The sequence below is a fragment of the Aquarana catesbeiana genome, linkage group LG05 (assembly GCF_042186555.1).
Source record: "Aquarana catesbeiana isolate 2022-GZ linkage group LG05, ASM4218655v1, whole genome shotgun sequence".
NCBI classification, from domain to species: Eukaryota; Metazoa; Chordata; class Amphibia; order Anura; family Ranidae; genus Aquarana; species Aquarana catesbeiana.
Genome location: NC_133328.1, coordinates 431,063,242 through 431,077,643, shown reverse-complemented (window position 1 = coordinate 431,077,643; position 14,402 = coordinate 431,063,242).

Sequence of the window (14,402 nt, the reverse complement as noted above, 5' to 3'; positions counted from 1 at the left end):
CACAGTTGATCACAAATGCAGACAAAGACAGGTAACTGTTACCACCTTCTCCTCACACACAGATCCTGAGCCTAGGGAACTGTGAGTTATCGATCTTAGTATCTGAGTAGTGTACAGTGTACTGCACAACACCCACAGTAAAGTGCACCTGTCAGGTCCCACACTTACCAGACAGATGAGCCTGCTTGGGCAGAGGGTAGGCTCCCTTACGTATCCGATTCAGGGCCCCTGGTAGAGTAGACAGGAGGCCCACGAGTGCGGAATGGTATGAGGGCCTGAAGCTAGGGTCCTGGAGCAAGATGGTCTGGCAAGCAACCGGTAGAGCTTCAGGGCTGGATGGAGCAGATGCTGAGCAGGAGCTAATCAGGCTGGTCACACACAGGCAGAGGTCGGCAACAGGCTGGCAGCAACGGTACAAGGGAGAAGGCAGAAACAAGGTCAGACAAGCCGGGGTCGGGTTCAGGCAGCAATCAAGGGAGGTCCAAAGGCAAGCCGGGTCACAACGGGTAAACACTACGGAGATACAGGAACACAAGATGATCACGGAACAAGACACGGAGCTGTTTGATCAGGCAGCACCGAACAGGGACAGAGGCAGACTTAAATAAGCTGATTGGCGCCAAAACGCCGCGCACGTGCGTACGCCGATTCGCCAAAGCGCCGCGCGCCCCCGCACACGCCCGAGCGCGTTCCCGATGCCGGCGTGCACGCCAACGCCACCGGGCACACCTGCGGTAACGCCCATAGGCGAATGCGCGCTAGCGCGGACGCGCATTAGCGCGAACGCGCGTACGCACATCCGCCCGGACGCCACCCTGCACGCCACGGCCGGTCAGACCAGACATGCCAGCGCCCCCCGGAACACGCGCCCCAGCACACACGGAGACACGGGCACCAACGCGCCCCGGCGCGCACCGGCGCCCAACCAGGTAACCTCTCTGACAGTGCCCCCTCCTCAAGGGCAGACTCCGGATGCCCAGCTGGGCCATCTTTGCGGCATGAGAAGTTTTAAAGGACTGAAGAAGTTCTCTGGCATACAGGTTACTTTCTGGCTCCCATGAATTGTCATCGGGTCCATAGCCCCTCCATTTTACCAGATATTGGATCTGATTACGTCTTCTTCTGCAATCTAAAACTGCCTCCACCTCGAACTCCTCCTCGCCGTTAACCAAGATAGGTTTGGGTGGCCCAATACTACGGCCAGAAAAAGAGTTGGGGGTAACCGGCTTCAAGAGGGACACGTGGAAGACTGGGTGTATCCTCAGGGAGTTAGGAAGGTCAAGTTCGTATGCCACATTGTTGATTTTCCTTATGATCAAGAACAGACCCAGGTATTTGGGGCCCAGTTTTCTGGACGGGCAGGCCAACTTGAGGTTAGCGGTAGACAACCAGACAGAATTGCCGGGTTCCAGGACAAGTTCTCCCCGTCTTTTCCTGTCAAAGATTTTCTTGTAATCTTCCTGAGCCTTGGTCATGGTTTCCTGCAGCAATTTGTTGTTGTTTGAAAAAAAATCCAAAGTTTCGGATACCGCAGGAACAGGGCACTCAGGAAATGGTCCAGGCAAGAAGGATGGGTGGAAACCATAATTGGCATAAAACGGAGACTGATTAGTAGCTGAGTGTAGTGAGTTATTGTAGGCGAACTCTGCAATGGGAAGCAGGGAAGCCCAGTCATCCTGGGAGAATGCAGAAAAACAGCGGATGTATTGCTCCAGGGTTTGATTCGTCCTCTCGGGTTTGTCCATTTGACTGAGGGTGGTAGGCCGAGGAAAAGGACAATTCGATTTCAAGGGTGCCACAAAGGGCCTTCCAGAATCATGAGGTAAATTGGACGCCCCTGTCTGAGACTATATTGGTCGGAACCCCATGCAGTCTGACGATCTCCTTAATAAAGATGGAAGCGTTCTCCATGGCCGAAGGGGTGCCCTTCATGGGGAGAAAATGGGCCATTTTCAACAGTCTGTCCACCACAACAAAAATGGACGAAAAGCCTTCTGATGGGGGGAGTTCAACGATAAAGTCCATTGAAATCATGGCCCATGGTCTCTCTGGGACTGGTAATGGTCTCAACAGACCCCATGCTCTTGTCCGGCTAGTCTTGTTTCTCGCACACGTGTTACAAGACTCCACATATTACTTGCAGTCCTTAGTAAGGTGAGGCCACCAAAAGGTGCGTTGGACAAGGTCAGTTGTCTTCCGTGTGCCAAAGTGACCAGCAAGTTTGTGATCATGGCACAGGTTTAACACCCGTGCTCTTAGCTCCTCAGGGACCACAATTTTATTCTTGAACCAGAACAGCCCATCTTTGGCACAAGCTTCAGCAGGTGGAGACATTCCCATAGAGGCTCGTCTGATTTGGGAGATTAGATCTTCCTGTAGGATTAGGAAATTTCCAGAGGGCAAGATGGTGTCTGGAGACAGGGTCTTCTCAGAATCGGGAAACATTCGGGAAAGGGCGTCGGATTTGACATTCTTGGATCCGGGTCTATAGGTGATATGGAAAATAAATCAGGAAAAAAAAAGTGCCCATCTGGCCTGCCGTGGTTTCAATCTCTTGGCCGTTCTTAGATATTCTAAGTTTTTGTGGTCTGTGTAGACCAAAATGGGGTGCGCTGCACCTTCCAGGAGATAACGCCATTCCTCCAGGGCTGCTTTAATGGCTAGAAGTTTCCGATCTCCCACGTCGTAATTTTTCTCAGAAGAGGAGAGTTTACGTGAGAAGAATCCCACAGGGTACAGGAGTGCTTTGGCGCCTTGTCTCTGTGAGAGCACAGCTCCAACTGCAACTTCGGAAGCATCCACTTCCAGAACGAAGGGCAAGGCAGGGTTGGGATGCTTGAGAATAGTGGCTGACGTGAACAGCGCTTTGAGTTTTTCAAAGGCCTCTTGTGCCTTAGGGGTCCAGCAGAACCGGCTTCCTTGTTTAATAAGTTCTGTAATGGGAGTTATGATCGAAGAGAATCCCTTAATAAATTTCCTATAGAAATTGGCAAAGCCAATAAAACGCTGTACTCCCTTCTTGTCTATAGGTGCAGGCCAGTCCAGGATAGCGGATACTTTTTGTGGATCCATTTTAATGCCGTCAGGGGAAATGATCAGGCCTAGGAACTGGATAGATTGGAGCTCAAACTCGCATTTTTCAAGTTTGGCGTAAAGCCCATGTTGTCTAAGCCGGGTGAGTACGTTTCGTACGTGTTGGCGGTGTTCCATCAGAGAAGCAGAGAAAACCAGGATATCGTCCAGGTAAACAATGACGTATAAGTCCAGGAGGTCATGAAAGATATCGTTGACAAAATGCTGGAATGTAGCCGGTGCGTTGCACAGACCAAAGGGCATGACGAGGTACTCGTAATGTCCGAATCGAGTACGAAAGGCCGTCTTCCATTCGTCCCCCTCTCTTATGCGTATCAAATTATAGGCTCCACGGAGGTCTAGCTTAGTGAAGATGGTAGCAGATCCTAATCTCTGAAATAATTCGGGAACCAAAGGTAGTGGATATCTGTTCTTTATAGTGATCTTATTAAGCTCCCGGTAATCAATACAGGGACGTAAAGAGTGATCCTTTTTTTCCACGAAAAAGATGCCTGCCCCAGCTGGTGATGTGGAAGGATGGATGAACCCTTTCTTCAGGTTTTCATCTATATAGGTTTTCAAGGTGCCCAGCTCCTGCTCAGTTAGAGGGAAAATCCTCCCGAAAGGGACTTCAGTACCCGGTAAAAGTTCTATTGGGCAATCATAGGGTCTATGTACTGGAAGGGTTTCTGCCCCCTTTTTACTGAACACATCCAGGAAATCCCGGTAAGGTTCGGGAAGATCTTGGTTGGACTTAGTTTCTGAGTCCATGCACAGGCATTGGGAGGAAGTTAAAGGAGTCCCTCGTAAGCAATGTTGTTTGCAATATTCAGAAGAGAATTGGATCTTGCCCGTAGACCAGTTGATACTAGGATTGTGGGCCTGTAGCCAAGGTATTCCTAGGATAATTGAGAAGAGGGGAGAGGAGATGACATCTAGGCGTAAAAGTTCCTGATGTTCCGGGCCAATGGTAGCCAATAGGGGAACCGTTTCTTGGGTAACAGGTCCGGAGCGGAGGGTGGAGCCGTCCGCTAAGAAAACTGCCAGTCCCTGGGCTTTAGTTTGAATAGGGATGTGATGGTTTTCGACGAAGGTCCGGTCAATGAATCCACTACATGCTCCCGAATCAATGATGACCGGTACTGGGATGCTCCTTCCAGGTAGCTGTAATACAATGGAAAATGTTAGGTGTTTACCGACACTGGGTAAGACAGGTGCACACAACGAGGAGGACGGCAGGCACTTACGTCTTTTATTGGGGCATGCTTTTGCAAAGTGTCCAGGCTCCCCACAGTACAGGCACAGATTGAGTGTGCGTCTGCGTGTCTTTTCCTCTGGGGTCAGAGAGGGACGGAGCAGTCCCAACTGCATGGGCTTAGGGGCTTCCTGGGCTGGAGTAGACGAGACGAGCGGAGCTTGGTTCGGGGCACTAGGGACCCTGGGCAACATCCAGGTGAGGCGTGGGTGGCCAGCAGATCTCTCAGAGCGTCTCTCCCTGAGGCGACGGTCAATCTGGATTGACAAGTTGATTAATTCTTCAAGTGTCTGAGGTACCCCCACCCGTGCTAATTCATCCTTTAGGGGATCCGACAGCCCCTGCCGATATTGGTGACGCAAGGCTGCGTCATTCCACTCCGTATCGGAGCTCCAACGCCTAAATTCCACAGCGTAATCTTCGGCCGCTCTGCGGCCTTGTTGAAGGGAATGCAAGGCGGTTTCTGCCGTGGCTGTTAGCTGAGGGTCCTCATACAGCTGAGACATGGCTAAGAAAAAGTCACTCAGGGAATCTAGAGATTGGGCCTTTTGCTCCAGCAGATGGTGGGCCCAGGTCTGAGGCTCGCCGGTTAACAAGGATATGACGAACCCCACTTTGGTAGCCTCCAAGGAGAACGTACGGGGTTGTAATGCAAAGTATAGTTCACATGCGTTACGGAACGCCCGGAACTTGCTACGATCTCCGGAAAACTTTTCGGGTGTAGGCACCCGGGGCTCTGGTGGAAGCATAACTACAGAAGGTGCTGAGGCAGGATTAGCAGATACTGTTCCCGGAGGAGGGGCCGAGAGGGCCTGGACCTGTCCTTCCAGTCTGGTATAGCCCTCCTGTAGGCTTTTGACAGCTTGGGTAAGACCCGCTAGATGTCTGCACAGTTCATCCATGGGGGAGGCCCCCTGCCCGGACTCAGTCATGGCTGCCTGATACTGTCAGGTCCCACACTTACCAGACAGATGAGTCCGCTTGGGCAGAGGGTAGGCTCCCTTACGTATCTGATTCGGGGCCCCTGGTAGAGTAGACAGGAGGCCCACGAGTGCGGAATGGTATGAGGGCCTGAAGCTAGGGTCCTGGAGCAAGATGGTCTGGCAAGCAACCGGTAGAGCTTCAGGGCTGGATGGAGCAGATGCTGAGCAGGAGCTAATCAGGCTGGTCACACACAGGCAGAGGTCGGCAACGGGCTGGCAGCAACGGTACAAGGGAGAAGGCAGAAACAAGGTCAGACAAGCCTGGGTCGGGTTCAGGCAGCAATCAAGGGAGGTCCAAAGGCAAGCCGGGTCACAACGGGTAAACACTACGGAGATACAGGAACACAAGATGATCACGGAACAAGACACGGAGCTGTTTGATCAGGCAGCACCGAACAGGGACAGAGGCAGACTTAAATAAGCTGATTGGCGCCAAAACGCCGCGCACGTGCGTACGCCGATTCACCAAAGCGCCGCGCGCCCCCGCACACGCCCGAGCGCGTTCCCGATGCCGGCGTGCACGCCAACGCCACCGGGCACGCCTGCGGTAACGCCCATAGGCGAGCGCGCGCTAGCGCGGACGCGCGTCAGCGCGTACGCACATCCGCCCGGACGCCACCCTGCACGCCACGGCCGGTCAGACCAGACACGCCAGTGTCCCCCGGAACACGCGCCCCAGCACGCACGGAGACACGGGCACCAACGCGCCCCGGCGTGCACCGGCGCCCAACCAGGTAACCTCTCTGACAGCACCTGTCACATCGCCCATCTGCCCATCAGCAGTGTAGCTATTGCCCAACAGTGCCCATCAGTGTATCTGTCACCCATTAGCAGTGTACCTGTCTCCCATCAGCAGTGTACCTGTCGCCCATCAGTGCACCTGTCACCCATCAGTAATGTACCTGTCGCCAAACAATGCCCATCAGCAATATACCTGTCACACATTTCCCATCAGTGCAGCCATCAGCAGTGTACCCATCATACAGCTGCTTATCACCAGAGTACCCATCTCCTGCCACCATCAGCAGAGTACCCATCCTACAGCCACCCATCAACAGAGTACCCATCTGTCAGGTTACCCGAGTCCAGGTGACAGATGCACACCATTGGAGTCAGGAGTGCACAGCTAAGGTAGTGGACCCTACGGCTGACTACTGCGGATGGAACTCTGGGTGGTTCAGGAAGGCAGGTCAACTTGAACACCAACCCAGATCCCACTGGGAGCTAGAGCATAAGATTCCCCAGGGTGCAGAGTCTAAGAGCCAGTAGGTGTTCACCAGAGCCTCTAGTGGTGAGGATGGACTGAGCTGCAACTGGCTCCAGGTCGCGCCCCCCAGGGTCTCCCAGCAGGCTACAGGAGGATAGAGAGGAAGCAGCAGCCCAAGACAACAAGGGATAGTCAGGAGATAAGCCAAAGGTTGGGGCAACTAGCAGACAAGGATATACAGAGAACACACCAAAGATCAAGGTAACAAGCAGGCAGGGATAGTCAAAGAACAAGCCAAGATCGGTAACAGAAACAGATGTAGAGCACACAGCAAGCAGAAGACAGGAAACCAAACACACAATATTGCTCGGCAAGGCACTCTTGGAGAACACGGTGTTAAATAGTGGTTCCTGTTGAGGCTAGGGTGGAGTCACGCTGTGGGAAGATCACTTAACCATGCGGGTGTGAGAGTGCAGGCCCTAAGGCTGATACACAGACCAGGTAAGAGACAGACAGGGCTTGAAAATATTACAGTACTGCAGATTCATGGCACCATCACACAGCCACCATCAGAAGAGTATCTATCCTACAGCCGCCCATCAGCAGCGTACCCATGACACAGCCACCTATCAGCAGAGTGCCCATCACACAGCCTCCCATCAGCAGAGTACCCATCCTACAGCCACCCATGAGCAGAGTGCCTGTCACACAGTGTCAGAGAAAAGTTCATAGAAGAAATGGCAAATCTGCTAATGCCCAACAGAATAGAAGAATGACATATAGGCATTCGCAAATGCGCATGCACACGCGGCCACAAATGGCTGTGAGGGCTAATGTGCAATTGCGCACACAATGCGTGACAGATTCTGACACCCAGTGGCCTATTTAATGCCACCATCATGATCCACTAGTTGCTGGATGATCTTCGGCTCCCCTGTGTATTTGTGTGTTCCTGCTTCTGCTATTACTCGATTCCCTGTTACTGACCCGGCTTGTCTTTGACCTGTCTTGTCTCCTTCCCTGGCTTTGACCGTTGGCTTACTACATTGACTCCGCTTCTGCCTGCTAATCCGTGTATGGCCTCTGGCTTGCTCTTCTGACTCCACCGCTGCTTGATTCCAAGTGTATGACCCTGGCTGACTCCTGACTCTGCTGCTTACTCCTGGCTGATATCCCATGCATGACTACTGGCCTGGCTCCTGACCCTGCTCCTGACTCTCCCCTGCGCCAAGTTTCATTTGGTACATCCAAGGGACTCCTGCCCAGTAACGCATCCTGCTCATCAGCCGCCATCCAGCAGACATCTCCTCATCACTTCAGCCTGTCGCAGCTGGCAACCCCTGCTTCTTTGAGCATAGCACTCCCTGTTACCACCTTCAGGGGCGCTCTTCACTCAGCCGCAAGGGAAGCCCTCTCAGCATTTTGGCCTCCAACCAGGTACGTGACACAAAGCCTCCCATCAGGGAGTACATGTCCCATTGTCACCAGAGACAGCCATGTCCACAAAATGTTAAAATAGTGAAGAGGCATTTTAAATCCTTAGTATGAGGGATGAGAGCAGCACGAAGCTCTCACCACCCGATTCCGATTCAGTGTACAAACCCGTTTAAAGTAGTGGATCAGTGACCGAATCGAAGAAGGAGAGGGTCCCTCCTAAAAGGAGAAGGCACTCTGAAAACCAGGCAGCCACAAGCAGTGCCATACACCCCAATGGTCAATCGGCAACTTCCAATGGTCAAATCAACACTTCCCTTATCTACCAGCAAGTATCCTACCCCCCCCCCCCAAAAAAAATTTGCTCTGATTCTGTGGGCAGACTTCATGAGGACTATTTCGAGCATTCCACCAACAGAAGCAGGCTGAAGACACCAAAAAAGATGTTGGGTATGCAGCAGAAGGGGAGTTGGAAGAGACACCAGTTTTCATTGTCTCTAATATCCCTCCCAACCAGGCCTATGCATCGGAGACCGCTTCTGACATTATCACACATCACTAATATATAAGCCCTGTGTGCAAAAATTTAGGCAAAGTGGTACACGATCGACATCCAGAGATTGGTCAGGCAGGCGGAGGTCATACATGAGCTGGCGGTGAAGTACAAAATCAGCAGGCTAGGGAGTAGTCAGGAATCCAGGCAGAAGTTCAAATACGGTATTCAAAGTCACAAAGCAGTCAAATCACGCAGGAAGCTAGTCCAAACAAACGGCACTGAGAGATAGGAAGTGCTGCTATTTATGGGCTGCTTTGATTTTATATTGTCCACAGCTGGCAGCAGGTGGGGCTAGTGAGTCCAAGGTAATGCATCAAACTAAGAAAACATACCTATAACTCCAGAGCTCCTCTGTGGCACAACAAGTAAGACTGCAGCGGTGGGACCAGGAACATCCCGGTTCAAATACACCCAGGTACATGACAGGGCCCCCTCCCCAGTGGGACCCTCTGGGGGCCTAGCAAGGTTTAGTGGGAAAGGAGGCATGGAAGTCTCAAATAAGTGCAGGAGCATGCAAATCTTTGGCTGGGACCCAGGAATGGGATATCCCTTCCAATGAAACAGATACTGTAGGCCATGAGCCTGTCTTCTAGAATCAAGAATCTTAGAGACTTCAAACTCATTTTGTCCATCCACAAGAACAGGAGGAGGTAGCTGTTGCATCTTGGAGTAGCGATTGAAAATTGCCTTTTTGAGGAGGGAAACATAGAATACGGGGTGAATCCAGAGAGAGGAGGGCAATTTCAACCGATAGGAGACTGGCCCAACTTGAGCAATAATTCTGTAAGGACTGATGAATCGAGGGCCCAATTTGGTAGAAGGTTATTTCAGTCTCAGGTATTTGGTCGATAGCCAAACTCTGTCCCCCACCACATATGGAGGTATATGGCATCTTTGTTTGTTGGAGAAAAGCGCATACTTGCCTGCTGACTTCCATAGTAATAAGCAAATCTTTTTCCAATGTAGAAGAATATTTTTCACCCGCAGATCTGTTGCTGGTACACCAGAAGAAGGCTGAAGTAGGGGAAAAGTCTGAGGGTGATAGCCTAGGGCTGCGTAGAATGGTGTGGTATGAAGAGCACTGTGCCAACGGAATTAATGGCAAACTCAGCCAAAGGCAAATACTCAGGCCAGTTGGAGTGTAAGGCATTGACATAATGTTGAAGATAGGTTTCTAGGGTCTGGTTCATGCGTTCGGTTTGACCATCCGTTTGAGGGTGATGTGAGGTAGAAAGTGAAACAAACTGGGATCCGCGGTCTGAGACGACATTGGTAGGTATGCCATGATATCTCACAATATGGGAAAGGAAGAGGGTAGACAGGGTAGACTTCCGCTGTAGGTAATCCCAGGAGCAGCACAAAATGAGACATTTTGGAAAAGCGATCCACTATGACCCATATAGCAGTCATGCCCTCAGACTTGGGTAAGTCTGTAATGAAGTCCATAGTCAAATGGGCTGGCGAGGTGTCGGAAGTGGTTGTAACAGTCCAGTAGGCAAAGTGAGAGGTACTTTATTAGCAGCACAAGTTGGACAGGCAGCCACATAGTCAGTAACATCCATTTTCATATGAGGCCACCAGACATGATGTTGCAAGGTCTTAAGAGTGATGGTGACACCAGGATGACCGGATAACACACCATCATGAGCCCAGAGGCGTACAGGTTTTCTGAGGATAGGGGCTACAAACAGGCGACCTGGTGGTATCTTCAAGCCTTGGGGAACACGATCCTGGGTTTCTTGTAACTGTTGGGAAAGAGCAGTAGAGATCTGTGTGACAATTTTGTGAGGTGGGATTATATACTGCTTGGTAGTTTAATCTTCTTCAGAGGTAGCGAACTGTCTGGAAAGAGCATCGGCTTTCTTGTTTTTATGCCCAGGAACATTAGAAAGTACAAAATTAAAACGGGAGAAAAAAAGAGCCCATCGAGCCTGACGTGAGTTCAAACGTCTTGCAGTCTGAAGATAAAGCAAGTTTTTATGGTCAGTGAGGATAGAAAAAGGCTTGGGAGCCCCTTCCAGAAGATGTCGCCATTCAGACAATGCCAATTTGATGGCCAGTAGTTCTCGATTCCCAGCGTCATAATTCATCTCAGCTGGAGAAAACTTTCTAGCAAAAAGACGCTATTGGATGGATTCTACCGGACTTAGGCTGTCTCTGGGACAGCACGGCACCTGCTCCTACTTCGGAGGCATCAACCTCAACTATGTATTGGAAATCGGGATTTGGATGCTGAAGAATTGGAGCCTTGCTGAACATGTCTTTTACATAGTTACATAGTTACATAGTAGGTGAGGTTGAGACACAAGTCCATCAAGTCCAACCTATGTGTGTGTCAGTATTACATTATATATCCCTGTATGCTGCGGTCATTCAGGTGCTTATCTAATAGTTTCTTGAAGCTATCAATGCTCCCCGCTGAGACCACCGCCTGTGGAAGGGAATTCCACATCCTTGCCACTCTTATGCCCCGTACACACGGTCGGATTTTCCGATGGACAATGTCCGATCGGAGCGTGTTGTCGGAAATTCCGACCGTGTGTGGGCTCCATCGGACATTTTCCATTGGATTTTCCGACACACAAAGTTTGAGAGCAGGCTATAAAATTTTCCAACAACAAAATCCGATCACCTCAATTCCAACCGTGTGTGGCCTGTTCCGACGCACAAAGTGCCACGCATGCTCAGAAGAAATTCCGAGACAGAACAGCTCGGTCTGGTAAAATTAGCGTTCAGAATGGATACAGCACTTTCATCAGGCTGCAATGTTAAAAATGGTTTAATACAGCGCACTCTCTTCTTCTTTATAATGTGAGAAGAATTAAGTAGTTTTGCTGCTCATATTCACACAGACTTCTCACAAACTTATTTCTTTACTATTTATCGGGATTCCCTCAATATATTTGGATTTGTCACATCTGACAACATTATTTTTTATTTTTTTTTTTTTTTTTTGGTTTTAAGGCAGATTTTTTTTGGTTTGTCTTTTTTTAAAGGCTGATCTTTGTTTTATTGTATTTTAATTTTTACTCCAGAATATTTTTGTGTGTGTTTTGTGTGTCAAGTTACCACAACACCATTGATATGTTGTTCTATTTAATCTGTAGGAGATTGTTTGGTGTTGTTGTCTCTTGTTAATTTCACATTGTACTTTAGAAATGTACCTGAATCCTCACCAACCATCCTTTTTGGATGAAAACACACATAGGAGAGTATAATTTTCAAAAAAATGTCATTTATTAAGGGCTCACAACTAAACAAAGAGGGAGGCAACGCAGGAGAAACAGCAGAAATGGGTGAAGCCTTGGACCCCCAGGGCAGACATCAACTATTTTCAATTAAAATTGGTGGCCTGAGGAGTCCATATATAAGGGAGTGCAGTCTGGTCCAGAAGTCCCAGAGATCTGGAAAGCAGCAGATGACATCTGTGTCCCCAGGCTGTGGTCATACAAGAGACTGCATCTTTTGCCAGACCAGACTGAACCCAGGGTCATCACTCTCTGGTCTTCCTTCCATGCTTCCTTCCACGCTGTGGCTGTGGTGGTGGAATTGTGGCAGCAGGAGGAGGAGGAAGATGGTCCAACTCAATCACGTCGGTATTGGGTGTTATTTCGCCACTCACCCCCTTAGTTAGGACTTTATAAATAAGTTGCTCACACATGAGGCATTGACCCTCCTGCATGCCCTGCAGTTTTGTGGCAGCCATGCAGGCAAAGGCCTCTTCAGGAGTGGGTAAGGCTCTGAGGGACGCAGAAGCCTCCTGAATGAGCCTGAGTGCAGAATCCTGAATGTGACTCCCCTTCCTGGGTCTTTTGTATGGAAGCCGGAGGGGAGGAACCTGCAATTCGGTCAGGCTTCGACTGGTCCCAGGCTTCTCCTGGCTGACACTTAGCCCCGCCTCCTCCTGGCTGCCACTAATCCCCGCCTCCTCCTGGCTGCCACATTCCACAGCCTCCTCCTGTCTGAGGTCTTCCTGTGTATGAAAAAGGGACATAGTTTTAGTATTTGTTGCATCAATCACACACAATTTTCACCTCCTGACTGTTGCAAATAGAATGTGAACAAATATAACAGACTATCATTCTGAGCCCAGCATTTTACATTCTTGTCCCAATTTTGGGTGCCCACTACTGTCTATTGATATGTCAAACACTTTATTAAATCACCAAGTAGTGATCAATAATATCATCTAGTAAAGATCATTTATTTATTGACCAGAAATCTGTAGAAGAATGCTATACCTAACTCCAGCTGGGCTCCTCCACTTCTTCCTGGCTGGAAGGCCCAGGTTTGATATCGGAAGCCTCAGCTGGGGTGGAAGGAAGAGTGGAAGGAAGAGTGGAGAGGGATTCACCGACTTCAGTCTGGTCTGACAGAAATCGCAGTCTCTCATAGTACCACAGCCTGGGGACATAAACGTCATCTGCTGCAGCTCCGGATCTCTGGGAATCCGTGACCTTCTTGCGCTCCCTAAGATAAGTGCTCCTCAGGCCACCAATTTTGGTTTTTAAATAGGGGATGGTTGCTGTGGGGACCACCGGCTTCACCAACTCCAGCAGTTTCTCCAGCACTGCCTGCCTCTTTTGTTTATGATTATAATGGGGGTGTCTCACCTGCCACAGACAGGGCAGCTCCCTAAATTTGTCTATGAACAGGGGGAGGAAGTTGTGGTCATTGAAGCCATCCATTTTCTCTGCAAGACACAACACGAGACAAACCCTAAGGTCAGGTTGTGCTGTGTTCCTAATCTTTTTCTGTTTATTACGTTCGTGCTGTTCCATGTGTTTTTCTTAAAAGTGTACATTTTAAAATGGCAACTTTCATGTTCATGGGCACATTATTCGTTCGTATCAAACATTTTTATTTCGGACTATAAAACACCATTGTTTTGGCCATATGCATTTGGCCACATTTTTTATGCCCTACTTGTATGAAACTAATTTGGTTGTGTAGATGGCTTTGTTACTAGAATGAAATTCAAACTAGATTCTGTGTAAGGAGAGGACACTCAGCAGCTGTTTTCACATCTGGACTCTGGAGCACTAGTGTGGGACACAAGAACACCCTTTTTATTAGGGGGCCCACACAGGTGCTCCAGTGTATACTATAGGGGTGACTCCATCTGTGAAGCTTGTTTAAAACAGGTAAAAAGTATTGCAGCTTGACAAAGGACACTAAAAATGCTACATTTTGAAACTCGGACAAAATAGACAATTGTACCCCACTTCCAAGCAATGTTTCCTATTTATAGTTCTGCCTTCAAATATCTGTGTGCTAAGTATACCATTTTTATTTTACATAGGGGAGAAAAGAATCGGAGGACACCCCTCATCCAAGGAGAACAGAGACCCCCCACCTCGGGAAGAAGGGGAAATACCCCCAACTCAAGCAGAGCAGGAGGAGGAAGAAGATGTGGTGGAAATTGTCACCACAACAGGTGAGTGTCTGCGACCACAGACTCAGGTAAGAGATGGATGCCGGCATATTTTTGATAACTGTTTTTGTTTGGTTTCTCTCTTTTTAGGTGATCGTGATGTTGTGGATCCAGATCCTTTCACATCAGAAAGTGCCCAGATCCTGATCGGGGAGATCATGGGGTGTAATTTAGAATTGGAAAACCTCAAGAAAAACATCAATGATGTTATTCAAAAAACTAAAAACATCACTGATGTTTTGGGGCGAGTTTAAAACCCCTCCAAATCCTTTTGTTTTTTGTGTGCTACAATCTTAAAAATGTTTGAGCGATTTTTAGAAAAGCCAAATTTGGAGGATGCACACAGTGTGTCAACATGTGCTATCTGCCATCACGGGAGATCAATGGATGCATTTTGGGGGTGCAACCCCTTCCTCAATAATAAATTAGCTGAGAGGAAGGGGTTTCTCCCCCAAAACACA